This window comes from Barbatula barbatula, assembly GCF_947034865.1.
Source record: "Barbatula barbatula genome assembly, chromosome: 16".
Classification (NCBI taxonomy): domain Eukaryota; kingdom Metazoa; phylum Chordata; class Actinopteri; order Cypriniformes; family Nemacheilidae; genus Barbatula; species Barbatula barbatula.
In genome coordinates, this window is record NC_136779.1 from 19,135,150 (window position 1) to 19,145,035 (window position 9,886).

Consider the following 9,886-nt stretch of genomic DNA (forward strand, 5'->3'; position numbering starts at 1 on the left):
CTCCCGTGTGTTCCTTCCACTGTCTCCCGTGTGTTCCTTCCTCTCTCTCCTGTGTGTTCCTTCCACTGTCTCCCGTGTGTTCCTTCCACTGTCTCCCGTGTGTTCCTTCCACTGTCTCCCGTGTGTTCCTTCCTCTCTCTCCCGTGTGTTCCTTCCTCTCTCTCCCGTGTGTTCCTTCCTCTCTCTCCCGTGTGTTCCTTCCTCTCTCTCCTGTGTGTTCCTTCCTCTCTCTCCTGTGTGTTTCTTCCTCCAAAATTAGAAAATAACACTGTAAGAATATCAAATAAAACTGTAAGTCTATCACATTCCATAAAACAGTGAAAAATTGAGAGAGAGAGAGAGTGAGAGAGAGAGAGACAGAGAGAGTGAGAGAGAGAGTGAGGGAGGGGGAGGGAGAGAGGGAGAGGGAGAGAGGGAGAGGGAGAGAGGGAGAGAGGGAGAGAGGGAGAGGACAATTCACAAGGTATAAGTCATCACAAAAAAAATCTACAGAAAAAGTGAGAAAAATAATTAATCCTCAAACATAGAACACAATGCTCCTTTGCTGCACCATTTTCGTTCAAAAAAGGTAATATCGTCCATGGATTTATACAAATTAAAATCAATCACCACTCTTGACTTTATAAGGGTCGAAAACAACACATTAACGTTATGTCCCAGCCTTTGTTTAATCTTATTTTTCCTACTTGAATAGATAGCTAATTTTGCTTGACCTAATATAAAATTCACTAATTGACAATCAATTTGTCTTTTCTGCACATATTTAACACCCAGAACAAATATTTCCTTAGAAAAAACTTCATTAAAAGCCTTAAAAAGACTACTCAGTACATCAAATAAGGGCTGTAATCTAGGGCACTCCATAAAAGCATGAAAAACAGTCTCTCTTTTAAAACAAAAAGGACATTCAGGGCTCACCTCAGGGTTTAAAACAGAAATAAAAGCATTGACAGCTATTGCTCCGTGGAGAACCCTCCATTGTAAATCTCCAACTCTCTTCGTTAACGGTGGCTTATACAAAATTCTCCATTCAGGCTTAACATTTTCATTCAATCGTAAGAAAGAGCGCCACGGTGTCTCTACCTTGTTGTCTAAAATCTTTTTGTTAAAAACCAAAACACAAGCTTTGTACAAGACTTTCCCTGTAACCGAGAGGAAATCTAAACACAAAGACTTCCCATTTTTTAACAACAAACCCATACAATCATCTAGTTTGGGAGACAGAAATATCTTCGGAAAAGGGTCTTCAGCATTAGGAGTCTCTTCTCCTCTACAATAGTCTGTTAATAATCTTCAATTGTGAGAGCAGACTGCCACTTTACCATCAATTGGGCAACTATACGAGTTGAAAGAATTCCCAAATGAGATGCTGTTTGCTCAATATTCTTGAAATAAGGTCCAGTTACATTTAGCAGAAGTCTTAAAGTGCTGATCTTGGATTTGCAAAGGATATCATTTAGTCCAGGAAAACTGTGTTCAACAGCAGAAATATCCAAGCGAGCTCCATTTATTATAGGTTCGTTTAACAACCAGAAGAGTGATTTTGTACATGGTGTCCTTTGTTGATTAAAAAGACGCCATACTTTAAAAAGATTTTGATAAAAAATTGGCAAAATGGAGGCATCTAGCTTTAGGGGCTCTAACAAAAAGAGAGATTGTCCATCTGTAGGCCTCCCAGACTGCGTAAAATAGCACACGCAGCCCCTCTAGTCAACGTCACTTGACCCCGAAAGGAGCCTTTGTATAAACTGTAGACGGAAAGCTGCTGTTCTGCTTTGCAAGTTTATCAGTCCTTGTCCACCTTCTTCTTTAGGCAGAAATAAAAAGCTCTTAGCAATCCAGTGTAGTTTATCCCAGAAGAAATCCACCAGTAGGGCTTGAATCTCAGTCATCATTTTCACAGGTGGATCTATACATGCCAGTTTATGCCAGAGAGAGGATGCAATTAAATTATTGATAACTAGAATACACCCTTTATAGGACATGTTTGGGACCAGCCATTTCCATTTGGCTAGTCGACCTTTGATTTTTTCAACCATCCCTTGCCAATTTTTCTGTACAGTGCCTTCGTCTCCTAAAAAGACCCCCCAAGTATTTGAAACCCCCTTTACTCCAAAGTAAACCCTCAGGAATGCTTAGTTTCTCTCCTGTCCACTTTCCACATAATAACGCTTCACTTTTTTTCCAGTTTATTTTAGCAGAAGATACAGCTCTGAAATCTTCAAGTAATTTCTTTAACTTCTCTATATCTTTTTGAGTATTAACTATTATAAATCACATCATCAGCGTAAGCAGATAAATTAACGTTACGGTTAATACCAGGTATATTTATCCCCGTCAAATTTACTCTTATCTGCTGCAATAATGGTTCTATCGCTAATGAATAGAGCATTCCTGACAGTGAACATCCTTGTCTTACACCTCTACCAACTTTGAAAGGAGTGCATAAGCCACCGTTCACTTTCAGCACACTCTCCACATCAGTATACAGCATCTTAATCATTTCCACAAAATTTTGACAAAAACCAAAAGCAGCTAAGGTTTTCCAGAGATAATTATGTTCAACTCGATCAAATTCTTTCTCTTGATCAAGCGTCCATTTGATCGATATTCTGAAAACGTGACCGAACCAGAGCTCCTTGCACCTTAACCCCTAAAAGATCAGCAAGTTGAGTTTTCTTCATTGTAAGAGGTTCCAAAACATTCTCCCCCCCCCCCAGTTGATTCAGCTAGCTCCTGTAGTTTTACTATTGAAGCCTCCAAGTTCTTCATAGATTTCCATAACTGTACAGTGATATTTCAAGTATGCTGTTGACAGAATTGTTTCATTTGGACCTTTCCAAAGTCCCACCACTGCCTCAATGACTGGAAAGTATTCTTTGTAGTTCTAAATGTTTCCCAAAATTTTTTAAAATTGTCTTTAAAATTTGTATCATTTAGCAAAGAACTATTAAAATGCCAATAAGCGCTTTTTGCCCTAATGGAGTTCAAAATAAAAGAACAAAACACCATGCTATGATCAAAAAAACTAACAGGGACAATAAAACATTTGCTAAAAATACCACATTGATGTTTAAAACCATAAAATCGATCTAACCTAGCAAGAGAAAAAACATTGTCACGGGTATGAGACCAAGTATACTGTCTTAGGCTACCATTTAAAAATCTCCATGTATTGCACAACTCATTTGTTTTAATTACTTGAATGAGTCTCTTTCGAGATGGCTCATGAGGCTCCATGTGATTCCTATCAATATTTAGTTCAGTGCAATTAAAATCTCCTCCCAGAAACAAAAACTCATCCCTACCACAATTTTGCAGGGTTAAATTAAGAGTTCTTAAAAACAGCGTTCTCTCGACTCCTGAGGTTGGGACATAAACGCAAATAAATACAAAATACTGATTTTCAAATACAGCTCTAACCTTTAAAAGTCTGCCCAACATCAGTCAGCAGGTCGCAAGAAGAACGTCGAACTGAAATCCTGATGACTCGCATCCTTCTAGTGAACTTACATCCCTCACCTGCTCCTGAACCGCTGCCTGCTCACCAGAGGGAACCTGAACAACGGTGGAGAAACTTCATGAACCACACGTAGAAAAACACACACAGCGATCAGACTTCCCGCACACAGACAAAGCAAGCAAAACAGATTTTAAACACATCAAATATCTGTAACAATAAGCTGTAATACGAGAATACTCTTTTGTGTTTTTCCGATATATCAAATGAAATGTATTAGCAATGTTTCCTTAACATTGTCATTACGGAACAAAGACTTACAGAAATAATGCACTTGACTCCATACTGCATATTGCAAATATAGCAACGGTGTGACATTACGTCTCTCCTGAGCCGAACATAAATAAATCAGCTCAAAAATAATCCCTTGCAGAGTTTGTTGCGGTTACATCCTAACCAGGGGCCTGTACCATGAAGCTGGTTTCGGTGGCTAGCCAGCTATGTTTCAGTTTAGTTTGTGCCAACCCTGGGTTTTAGGTAACATGAAAGTAGCTCGGCTTTAATCGGTGTTCGTCGCCATGGTGTCTTACGTTGCACGGCTAACCTGCTCCGGGGCAGGCTATGTTCTAGATTCAAGATCTCAGACTGAAGTTTGACCAATCAGCTGTGAGCAAAGAAACATATAGGTGACGTAACTGACTCACAGTGCGCGTTAGAATGTCTAGTTATTGTTTATACTGTTTAATAAAATAAAAATATAAAATAAAATATTGGTTACTATTGTAATGTTAGGATGGCACTCGTAGGAATAAGGACCATACACACGCACGTCTGTGTTAACTCGTAGTCGTCTTTATTAACATTTCACAGGCCATGGCATTACGGATGAACCCCGTACTACTCCGTAGTCCCCGTCTTAAGCGGGCAGTTCATAACGTGCAATGATTACCGTAATGACTATCACTACAACTATAAAGGTAAAATCTGATTTTACAGATTTGCTGGCTTTCCCTTACACTCATATGAAATTCAATATACTTACTTATATTCCACTTTTATTGTATCACATGTATTTGCATTGGATTTTTTACATTCTTGTCTGTGGTGCAGAACATCTAGGAACACTTTCAGTTTCACTGTATAAGAACATTTTTCTTTGTCCTGAACCGTAGTTTTTATTAAGGCTTCAATGAAAAGACTGACCCTGGTTAATGGCGCAAAGTTAAATGTAAAGGCTTATGTATTCTGTTGTAAAAGCAGCCGTTTTATTAAGTGTAATTCTTATATTTTCTTCCGCTTCTCTGTGTTGCAGAACACACCGCTATTTTATTATTCCGAGCTCCGCTGTCTTTCTGCAAAAAAATAAACTCGTTTTTTTTCTGCAGAGCATCATATCAGACTAAAAGGAGACCAACATGCAACCAGTCCGCGTTATTTTTTGGGCAACTTGTTTGACATGAACCGTCAGTACACGGTGCATGTTTCATTGATTTTAAACACGTAAGATGTCAGAGTTTACAATGCAGAAGCGGTACGTGTCATTTGCCTGTCAAAATAGCCGTTTACAGTTTTAACAAATTTGTACAGAAGTTCAGAAATATATGAGAATGAACTTTATTTGCACGCAACTCCTCTCATGTGTACTCGGAAGGGAAATGATGAAGCAGATGTAAGGTTAACTTTCTTGCTTCTGCTGTCTGAATGGATGTTTTTTGTCCGCACGCAGGTTAAAATTGCAATATGCAGGAGCTTCAATGAACTTTGTTGTAATATTTCTGTACGCATGCCTTACATAAAAAAAGTTGCCCGCAAGGAAACGGACCCCTTGTAGTTCCACCGAGGACCCCGCGGATCCTGTTTGCCGTACAGCACCACAGTAAATGTGTGTACTATAGTCGTTTAATTTAACATTAACTCAATCAGCAGTGTTTCTGCAACACTTCTCTCTTGCGTAGACAGCAGAAACATATCACTCCATGGCTGAAATTCAACTTTGTGTTCATATTGTGGAAATCGCTTTATTCATTTATAGTGCGATTGGTTTAGTCATGCTGACGTCACTCGTTCAAGTGCACGCGCGCGCAAACTAATCTTAGCTTCAGGATCAAAGCTTGAGTTGACAAAGAAACTCCACGAGCTGCTTCATGGTACCAACAAAGCTTGATCACGTTGGTTTGGTTTTGTCAACCCAAAACTAATCCAACTACCCTGAGTTTGTTCAACTACATTCATGGTACAGGCCCCAGAAGACTTCTCAAAGTAAATATATGTGTTTGATCAAACATTGCCACCTAGTGTGTGAACCTAACACTGCACGCATTTGCCCGAAGATCATATCATTATTATCTATCATTAATATTCTGATGACGTAGTAGTGCAGACAAACAGATCTTGTTTTGAATGTGAATATCACCTCCAGCAGTTTGGTTCTGTCAAAGTCTTTGTCTCCCTTCGCTGCCATTTCTGAAGTCTGAGGAGAAATCACCAACAACAATAACCACACTGAACACTGAACATTTACACCAAAACTACACAGCAGCGCACGCGGTGAGGGATCGTTTGAGATTGTTAATAAATGCAAAGAAAACCAATTAAACAAAATACCGACTTGCGTTGAGAAAAGTGTCAATAAGTGAAGAAGAAACGGTCACTACTCACTTCCGCAAAACTGAAGACACGTTTAAATGCGGCGCGTCTTGCGTCACATCCGGGTTATTTTTCAAACCATGAAATTCTTGAACATCAAAATAAAAGTTTTTAGAGACGTTTAAATAATAATTATAAGATAATACATCGTCGTAACGTAAGAGCATAATAAGAATTAAAATACACCATTTTAAAAATAATTCAATAGAATGAACCAGTCAAAAAAACTTTTTAAATACATACGGTTGTAAGAATGTCTGCACGTTAGAAATGATTAAAATTAGAACAAATAAATTAAAAAAATCCATTAAAAAATCTAAAGTCATAAATACTACAAAATGAACCATAGTGAAGATTCACGTTTAAGAGAGAGAGAGAGTGAGAGAGAGAGAGAGAGAGAGAGGAGAGAGAGAGACAGAGAGAGAGAGAGAGAAGGGGAGACATCGACAGAACTGGTTACCTAAAGAGAGCCGCATCTGCCCATACTGTGACCGAGGAGATGTAGAGACAGAACATCACTTCCTCATCAGCTGCCACAATTATCAAGAAATTAGAAAGAAATTCTTTCCCAAATTTGAAATAATTTGCCCTGACTTCAGGAAATTAGACAACAGAACACAACTTCAATATTTATTAGGAGAGAAACAAGATTGTATTTTACTAGCAGCAAAATACATTGATGCCTGCCATAAGAAAAGGGAGGAGTCGACCAATCAGTGATGCGCTCACAAAATGTTTTTGATTTGTTATTTCTAAAATATGTATTGTTTGATTTAATATATTGTTATCTGTTCTAGATTTATTGTTGATGTTATAAATGCTTTGGCAATACATTGTAACAATTGTCATGCCAATAAAGCACCATTGAATTGAATTGAATTGAGAGAGAGAGAGAGAGAGAGCGAGAGAGAGAGATTTATCATCTTTATTACAACTCCGTTATTCATTCACATAAGAGGATACATACAGCTGAGTTAGGGGAGAAAAAAATAATAAAATAAATTAACTCACACTAGACTGTTAAAAATCAAAACATTGTTGATTATGCTACAAAGAACACCTTTTATACCCCATTTTTGCTCAAACAACATTAGATTCTTTGTTGCATTGTAATATCGAAAATCTACTTGGATTCTTGATTTCAACAACTTTGACAAGAGCAAAACTACATCTGCATCAGAATCTGTTTCGATTTTGCTTCTTCTACTTACATAAATTGACATTTTTGCTTGTCCCAAAAAAAAATTAAATAACTGGCATTCATAAGAGCGTTTTCTTGAACACTTAAAACCACAGATAAAGATCTCCAAAGAGAAAACTTCATCAAACAGTTTAAATAGACCTTGTAAAAAAGTAAACAGGGGCTTTAATCTTATACAATGCATAAAGGTGTGAAACACAGTTTCCCTTTGTGAGCAGAAAGGACATTCCTGAGTAACTTCATGATTTATCACTGAAACAAATGCATTAACGGCTATAGCCCCATGCAAAACTCTCCATTGCAAGTCCCCATTTGACCGATTCACGATTTCTATTTCGATTTTTTTCGTTTTTGCTTAACCAGTCAATTTAAAACATAACTACAACAATAAAGTACTGAAATAACATTCTCTTTATTAGTCATTTAGAAAAAAAACATAAATAAGGAAAGTTTTTGTATTTTAAAACATTTCTGTATTGTACCTACTTGTTTTTTCAATGTACTTTACAGTGGTCAAGAAGGTGTAGAAGTACAGCTTTGCAAAATATATGATTGAATAATAAAAGCAAATATAGTTTAATTTCAATAGAACCAATTCTGAACATACTAGGTGAGAAAATGTCACATCTTAACCAATACATACATTCTGTTAAAGTCAAGCAAATAAAACATTTAGTAAAAGGAACGAAGTAGTTTGTGAATCAAACAACAAGATTAACAAAGACCAGCACTTTTTGCATCATCGTGAAAACTGAAAATGTGATTTACTACAGATTTCTTGACAGGAAGACCAGTTTGTCAACCATTTCAGGCTTCAAACATGCTCTAGAACAGGTCACAACGTTCCCACTGGCACTGAACACCCGCTCAGAAGGAGCACTTGTTGCGGGAATACAGAGGTATTTTTTTGCAAGTTTGCTGAGCTTGGGGTAGTTTGCCTCATGCTCCTTCCACCATTGAAGTGGGTCTGCATCTGGATCTACATCAGGAAACATCAAAAAAGCTGTCAGTTCAGCTTTGACTTTTTCTTCTTCTGATTGAATGGCAAGTTGTGGTTGTGGTGCCGTTTCCTTAAAAAAGCTTGCTAAGGTTCTCTTCCTCTTGGACCCAGCTTCTGGTCTAAGTTCTTCCTGCTCCACATCCTGAGTCATCTGAACTGTGGTCTCAAGATTTCTGTCTGGCAACAAAGATGTCATCTCTTCAACAACTTTTTCTTTGATCCCCTCCAACTTGTCAGGCTCTATGTAAGTGGTACGGAACCTAGGATCCATCAGAGAAGCTTTGCTGAGGAGTTCATCTGTGTCAGTGTCGCTGTATTTGCTGTTGAGGTATTGCAGTATTGTGCTTTTGATGTGTTTCGTTAAATCTGTGTCATCATCTTGTGCTTGTAAAATGCTACTGTTAAACAGATGAAGAACCGGTTTGAGGTATGAGACACTCACGTATGCTTCACCCGACAATGCATCCGTGAACTCCTGCAGGGGACCCACAGCTTTATTTATGGACTCCATGACTTCAATATCTTGCCACGTTGGAACAAAGTGGCGCGTTTTTTTGTCAGAGCCAAGAACCAGAGCTATGGCTTTCTCCTGCTCTAAAATCCTCTCAATCATCTTTTGTCTTGAACCCCACCTGGTGGGGGTCTCTGTAATGAGTTGATGAGAGGGTAGGCCGAGCTCAGCCTGTGTAGATGCAAGATCCTTTCTCTTTTTCCAACTGAAGGAAAATGCACTAACAACCTTCCTGCACACTCCAATTGCACGGTCAACTCTGTGGTCTTTCACACCGTGTGCTGTTAAAATAGAGAGCAAGAAAACACATTTCATTTAAAAGTTCACTTTTCTAGTTACCAAGATTTTTTACATTTCGAAGAGAATGCTCCTACATAATTTTAGATAATGAATCTATGAAAATCATGCTGTGCAACACTCAAATGTTTTTCACAGAAACAGCAATTGATAAAAAAATTAAAATATATAATATTTAACAAAAATAATAGATTAAGAAATATTAGGTGGCAAGATAAAAATTGGGATACTGTTGCCAGCAATAAAAAGTATATTTTTTATAAAAGAGGGCATTTTTCTACAAATACACACACATGGTTGTGATTTGAACTGAGTAAGCAAGCTTTAAGTATTAATTCAAGAAAATAATAATTTTAATTATTCAGGAAAACATTGAATGTTTTTTATTGTCTGTATTATTAATCATGCTTACCAATTGCATTGTGAAGCCGATGTCCGAAGCATTGAAGATGGGTCCATTGGTTTATCTTCATGGCTTTGATCATGTTTGTTCCACTATCAGTGGTCACGCACACATGTCGTTCCTCTGCAAGTTTCCAGGAGGCCAGTGCATCTTTAAGTCCATGACCAATTATTTCCCCTGTATGATCGTCTGGAAAATAACATGTCTGAAGGCAAAAACTTTCAGTTTCCATTCTGCATCAACGTAATGAACTGTGAGGCTCATGTATGGCTGAAGAGTACGACTACTCCACAGGTCAGTCGTCGTGGAAAAGAAAGATGCGCTATAAAGCTGTTCCGACACTTTTTCGCGTGTTTCAGTGTACATTC

At 37.9% G+C, this 9,886-nt stretch overlaps 1 long non-coding RNA gene across 1 annotated transcript; it reads right to left on the reverse strand.

Moving 5' to 3' along the window:
* Positions 1 to 165: 165 nt before the first annotated feature.
* LOC306906091 lies at positions 166 to 5,930 on the reverse strand. The gene is made up of 3 exons (XR_013787799.1): positions 5,874 to 5,930; positions 3,424 to 3,558; positions 166 to 268 (listed from the first exon to the last, which is right to left on the reverse strand). It is a non-coding gene; the product is annotated as an uncharacterized lncRNA (long non-coding RNA).
* Between the last annotated feature and the right edge of the window lie 3,956 nt (positions 5,931 to 9,886).